We start from the raw sequence: 6,084 nt of genomic DNA, 5'->3' as shown, positions 1-6,084 counted from the left end.
GAATGCAGGCTTTCGCTGAAGCCTGGAGAGCGAGAGGGGTCTGTGCGCACCGACCCCTCTCGCTCTCCAGGCTTCGCGGACCTCTCCGCAAGCAGCGGGAGCCAGCGCTGGGCTCCCATGGCTTGCAGAGAGCTGCCTGTTTGGGGGCTGGGGTCGGGGGAAGCTCGGGCCTCCCCCGCCCCAGCCCCGCGCCTGGGGGGGAAAAAATATTTTTCCCCCCTTTATTTCCCCCCCAAAAAAACTAGGTGCGCCTTATGGGACGGTGCGTCCTATAGGGCGAAAAATACGGTAGATATTTGCCTTTTTTATAGATAGCAGACCTTAGATGGGAGTTTGATTACAGCTGCTTGGCTCTCGGGAACAAGGTATGCAGAAGCCCAGGACAAAGACAAAACGCGAAGAGTAGGTGCAGTTGGAAATAATGGGCGCGACTAACTTGGGTCCATTAACTTTGGTGGGTCTACTCCCAAGTAAAAAATGGTTGGATACAATCCACTGCATGTATGTGTGTAGGCAGACTGTGAATGTTTGTGTGTGTGATGATGATGATGATGATGATAATAATAATAATAATAATAATAATAATAATAATAATAATAATAATAATAAATTTATTTATACCCCGCCCATCTGGCTGGGCTTCCCCAGCCACTCTGGGAGGCTTCCAACAAAGTATTAAAATACTGTAATGCATCAAACATTAAAAGCTTCCCTAAACAGGGCTGCCTTCAGATGTCTTCTGAATGTCAGGTAGTTGTTTATCGCTTTGACATCTGATGGAAGGGCGTTCCACAGGGCGGGTGCCACTACCGAGAAGGCCCTCTGCCTGGTTCCCTGTAATTTGACTTCTCGCAGCGAGGGAACCGCCAGAAGGCCCTCGGCGCTGGACCTCAGCGTCCGGGCAGAACGATGGGGGTGGAGACGCTCCTTCAGGTATACTGGGCCGAGGCCGTTTAGGGCTTTAAAGGTCAGCACCAACACTTTGAATTGTGCTCAGAAACGTACTGGGAGCCAATGTAGGTCTTTCAAGACCGGTGTTATGTGGTCTTGGCTGCCGCCCCCAGTCACCAGTCTAGCTGCCGCTTTCTGGATTAGTTGTAGTTTCTGGGTCACCTTCAAAGGTAGCCCCACGTACGCATTGCAGTAGTCCAAGCGGGAGATAACTAGAGCATGCACCACTCTTGCGAGACTTTTCTGTGATGTAGGTATCTGAGGGGTGGTCTTAGGTTACACCCCTTCTGTGATGTATGTATGATGTTTCTGGGGGTGGTCTTGATCTACAGGGTGGCAATTTCAGAAGTCTTTATAAGGCCCTGCGCGCCATTGTTCTGGGTTCCTCCTCCTTTCCTTCGGGTGAGGGGAGCACCCTGTTGCAACAGATCAGTAAAGATCAAGCTTACTAGCTGCTTTGCTTCTCAATATTCTCTGGTTGGCCTCTGTTTTTCTCCGACCGATGGAGAACCTACAAAGGACTCTATGAGGGCTCTTGTGTTCCTCATAAGGGAATAAGAGAAAGTTTTCGTTTATTTCAGAGGCAACCCAGCCTGATGGGCGGGGTATGAATAATAAGACTATTAACCTGGCTCTTCTTATAAGATCCAGGGCAGATCTTACGCAGCGCATAGTTAAAACCATGGAACTCGCTTCCACTGGAAGCACTGATAGCCACCAACTTGAATGGCTTTCAAAGTGGGTGAGAAAAAATTGCAGAGGAAAGGGATATCGACAACTAACTGGATACCAGTTCCTGCAAACCACAAGAGAGGGGAGGGCTTGCTCCCCCAAATCCCGTTTTCTGGTTTCCCAGGGGCATCTAGTCAGCTTCTGTGAGATCAGGATGCCCGACCACATGGGCCATTGGCAGGATCTTCTACTGGAGACCTTTCACACGTTGACACCCAACCCCCCTCCGGACGTGATACTGGAGCTGGTCCATAAGCCGCCTGTGTAAACGCCAGCAAGGGCCAATCCGTATTAATGTGCTCTTTGACCTGGATGTGTTAATGAATGGCCAAGTTCACTGGATTAAGGGAGGGCAAAGGCCGCATTTTGACACCTGAGCGCCCCCTCGCCTCCCCATTCGGTGCGCAATCTGAAGTCTTGCAAGGGAATCCAGACTCCAAGGCCTGTAGGAATTGCCATACCAAAGCCTTGAGGTGGTTTGCATTCCCTCCTCATAAATCGGCTTCAAACGCCCCCGCTCAGTTAATTATTCTTAAAATCTCTCTGCTGGCCAGCCATCCATGGACGCCTCCAAGACAGGCTCGTTTTTGTCACTTATAAAATGCGCACCCTCCGTTTCATGCCTCCTGCGACTGGCGATTCGATCTTTGCTGACCTGGCGCTCTCCTGACGGGTTGGACTACAACTCCCATCAGGGCCAGGGACTAGCACAGTCAGGGACGAGGATGGGATTTGTAGTTCAAACCATCTAGAGGGCACCAGGATTTAGTTGGAGGTCGCCAACAGGATGCCTTCTGGGTGCTGCTGTACTACAACTCCCACTCCTGCCTGACCATTGGCCCTGCTGGCTGGGGCTGAAGGGAGTTGTAGTTCAACAGTGTTTGGAGGCAGCACGTTGGCTCCTTGGGGCTGTTTCCTTGGAACTTGTGTGAATCTGGGTGCTTTACTTAGTTACTGCATTCTTTAGTTTACAGTGGTACCTCGGGTTACATACGCTTCAGGTTACATACGCTTCAGGTTACAGACTCTGCTAACCCAGAAATAGTGCTTCAGGTTAAGAACTTTGCTTCAGGGTAAGAACAGAAATCGGGCTCCGGCGGTGCGGCGGCAGCAGGAGGCCCCATTAGCTAAAGTGGTGCTTCAGGTTAAGAACAGTTTCAGGTTAAGAACAGACCTCCGGGAGTGGGACGGGGGTTTGAAAATGGAATAGAAGCAATTTATTCAGAACAAAAAGCTAAGTTGATAGTGAACAATGTGGTGACAGAAGAGTTTCATATTGAAAAAGGAACACGGCAGGGGTGCCCCCTTTCCCCTTTATTATTTATCTCAGTCCTGGAGGTGTTGCTGAACATGATTAGGAGGGACCAGCAGGTACAAGGAATACGGGTCGGAGCGAAACAATACAAACTGAAAGCTTTCGCAGATGACCTGGTTTTAACATTACAGGAGCCAGAATCTAGTACAAAAAGAGTTTTAGAACTGATTCAAGAATTTGGTCGGGTGGCGGGATTTAAGTTGAATAAACAAAAAACTAAGGTACTGGGAAAGAATTTAACATCTTTAGAAACAGATGGGTTTCAGAGGGAAACAGAATTGAATGTGGTTAAAAAGGTGAAATACCTGGGGGTCAACTTGTCTTCCAAAAATTTGAATTTATTTAAAGACAACTATGAAAAATGTTGGTCGGAAGTGAAAAAAGACCTAGAAATTTGGTCAAGACTGAAACTTTCCTTGTTAGGCCGAATCGCAGCTATAAAGATGAACGTTTTGCCAAAAATGCTGTTTTTGTTTCAAACCTTACAGATCGTGGACAGAGTGGAATGTTTTGGAAAGTGGCAGAAGGATATTTCAAAGTTTGTCTGGCAGGGCAAAAAGCCCCGAATAAAGTTTAAAATACTAACTGATGCAAAAGAAAGAGGGGGGTTTGCCCTGCCAGACTTAAGGTTATACTACGAAGCTGCAGCCTTCTGCTGGATGAAAGATTGGATTTTGTTAGAGAACACTGATGTCCTAGATCTGGAAGGTTTCAATAATTCGTTAGGATGGCATGCGTTTTTGTGGTATGACAAGGTTAAAACACACAAAATGTTTAAAAACCATATTGTCAGGAAAGCAATATTTATGGTCTGGACAAAATACAAGGACTTACTTGAAAGTAAGACTCCGGGGTGGTTATCACCAGTTGAGGCCAAGGCCCGGAAAAAACCCAATATGGAGGCCGGTTGGCCGAAATATTGGGAAATAATAGAAAATATAGGAGGTAATTGGAGATTGCAGAGCTATGAAAAATTAAAGGATAAGGTGCAAGATTGGTTTCATTATGCCCAAATTAATGAGGTTTTTAAGTTGGATAAAAAAACAGGATTCCAGGTGGAAAAATCGAAACTTGAAACAGAGTTGTTAGAACCAAAGACCAAGGTATTATCGAGAATGTATAACTTGCTGCTGAAATGGAATACCCAGGATGAAACAGTTAAATCAGCCATGATAAAATGGGCTCAAGACATTGGTTACAACATTATGTTTGAAGACTGGGAAAAGTTATGGACCACTGGTATGAAATTTACGGCATGTAATGCCCTGAAAGAAAACATTATGAAAATGATATACAGGTGGTACATGACCCCAGTCAAGCTTGCTAAGATATATCATCTGTCCGATAATAAATGTTGGAAATGTAAGGAGGCTGAAGGGACATTCTTTCACCTTTGGTGGACCTGTCCAAAAGTGAAGGCCTTCTGGGAAATGATCTACAATGAGTTAAAAAAGGTGTTTAAGTACACCTTTCCTAAGAAACTGGAGGCCTTCCTCTTGGGCATTGTCGGCCAAAAGGTGTTAAAGAAGGATAGAACGTTTTTTATGTATGCAACTACAGCAGCAAGAATTCTGATCGCCAAATATTGGAAGACTCAAGATTTGCCCACACTGGAAGAGTGGCAGACGCAACTGATGAACTACATGGAATTAGCCGAGATGACTGCCAGGATCCGAGACTTGGGAGAAGAAACAACTGAGGAGGACTGGAAAAAATTTAAGGACTATTTGCAAAAATTTTATAAGTTATATGAACTATAAAAATTCGCATGATTTGGAAAGGTTAGCTCCAGCAATGAGAGTTGATGACATTGAAATTAGACAACATTAATGAAAGAACCAATGTTTAAATGTTTAAATAAGGATAATATATGTGTTTATAGAGTAATTGGTTAATAAGTAATTTAAACTTAAAAGGCAATTGAAAGTATAAAAGAAACACATGAAACAAGGTTATAATTTGCTGACAAATTTATTATAAAGATTGCATTGTGCGGGAGATGTGGGGAAGTCCGTTGGAGGATTGAAACAAGCTTTGGAAAAATCAGTTTTTCTTTTTTCTTTCTCTTTCTTTTCTTGTTTTTCTTGTTTTTCTGTACTGATATCTATCTGGAAAAAAGTAATAAAAAATATTATAAAAAAAAAAAGAACAGACCTCCGGAACGAATTAAGTACTTAACCTGAGGTACCACTGTATTTAGTTACTGGGTGCTTTATTTAGTTACCCTTATGGTTTTGATCTATGGGCTACTTTTAAAATGAGGCTGCATTTTAAATTGCATTTTAACCTGTATTTCAAATTGTTTCCCCCCCCCCTATTATGATTTTACTGTAATTTTACTGGTGTTAGCTGCCCTGAGCCCGGCTCTGGCCAGGGAGGGCGGGGTACAAATAAAAAATTTTTATTATTATTATTATTATTATTATTATTATTATTATTATTATTACATCCCATCTTTTTCCTCCAAGGAGCTCAAGGTGGTATATGTGGTCTCCCCCTTCATTTAATCCCCACAACAACCCTGTGAGGTAGGATAGGCTGAGAGGAAGTACCCCGGTCAGCTTAATGGCTGAGTTGGGATTCGAACCCTGGTTTCCCAGGCCCTAGTCCGGTGCTCTAACTGCTATCCCATACTGGATTAGATGGACCTTTGGCCTGATCCAGCAAGGGCTCTGCATCAATTCTTACAACCCTCTACCATGTCCTGCCTCATCAGGCTGTTGTACAAAAAAAAGTGTGTGTTGTATGGACCATCAGGCTGCCTCAGTGGAAGAACTGGGAAGCAGGGCCTGTTCCATGAACTCTGTCAAAAAGATCAACTCCATTAGAAGCCTCTGGCAACCCTGAACTACGATTTAAGAACTGATGCCTGGGTTTGCTTTTTTCCTCTGCCCTCCCTGCTCCTTTTCCTTGTGTGCCATTTTTGTTGTTGATGATGATGATAAGCCTGTGGGGACTGTCTTTGCTTTCATTGATTTCCAAGGCACTCTGGGAGCCTTCTTGGCTGAAGGAACAAGCCACAAATCCTCTAAATAAATAAGCAAACGCTCAGTTAATCTTAAACAAGAATTGAGGAAATAACGTCT

The sequence above is a fragment of the Podarcis bocagei genome, assembly GCF_964188305.1.
Source record: "Podarcis bocagei genome assembly, chromosome: 15".
In the NCBI taxonomy this organism is placed as follows: domain Eukaryota; kingdom Metazoa; phylum Chordata; class Lepidosauria; order Squamata; family Lacertidae; genus Podarcis; species Podarcis bocagei.
Note: the sequence above shows the minus strand (reverse complement) of the source record.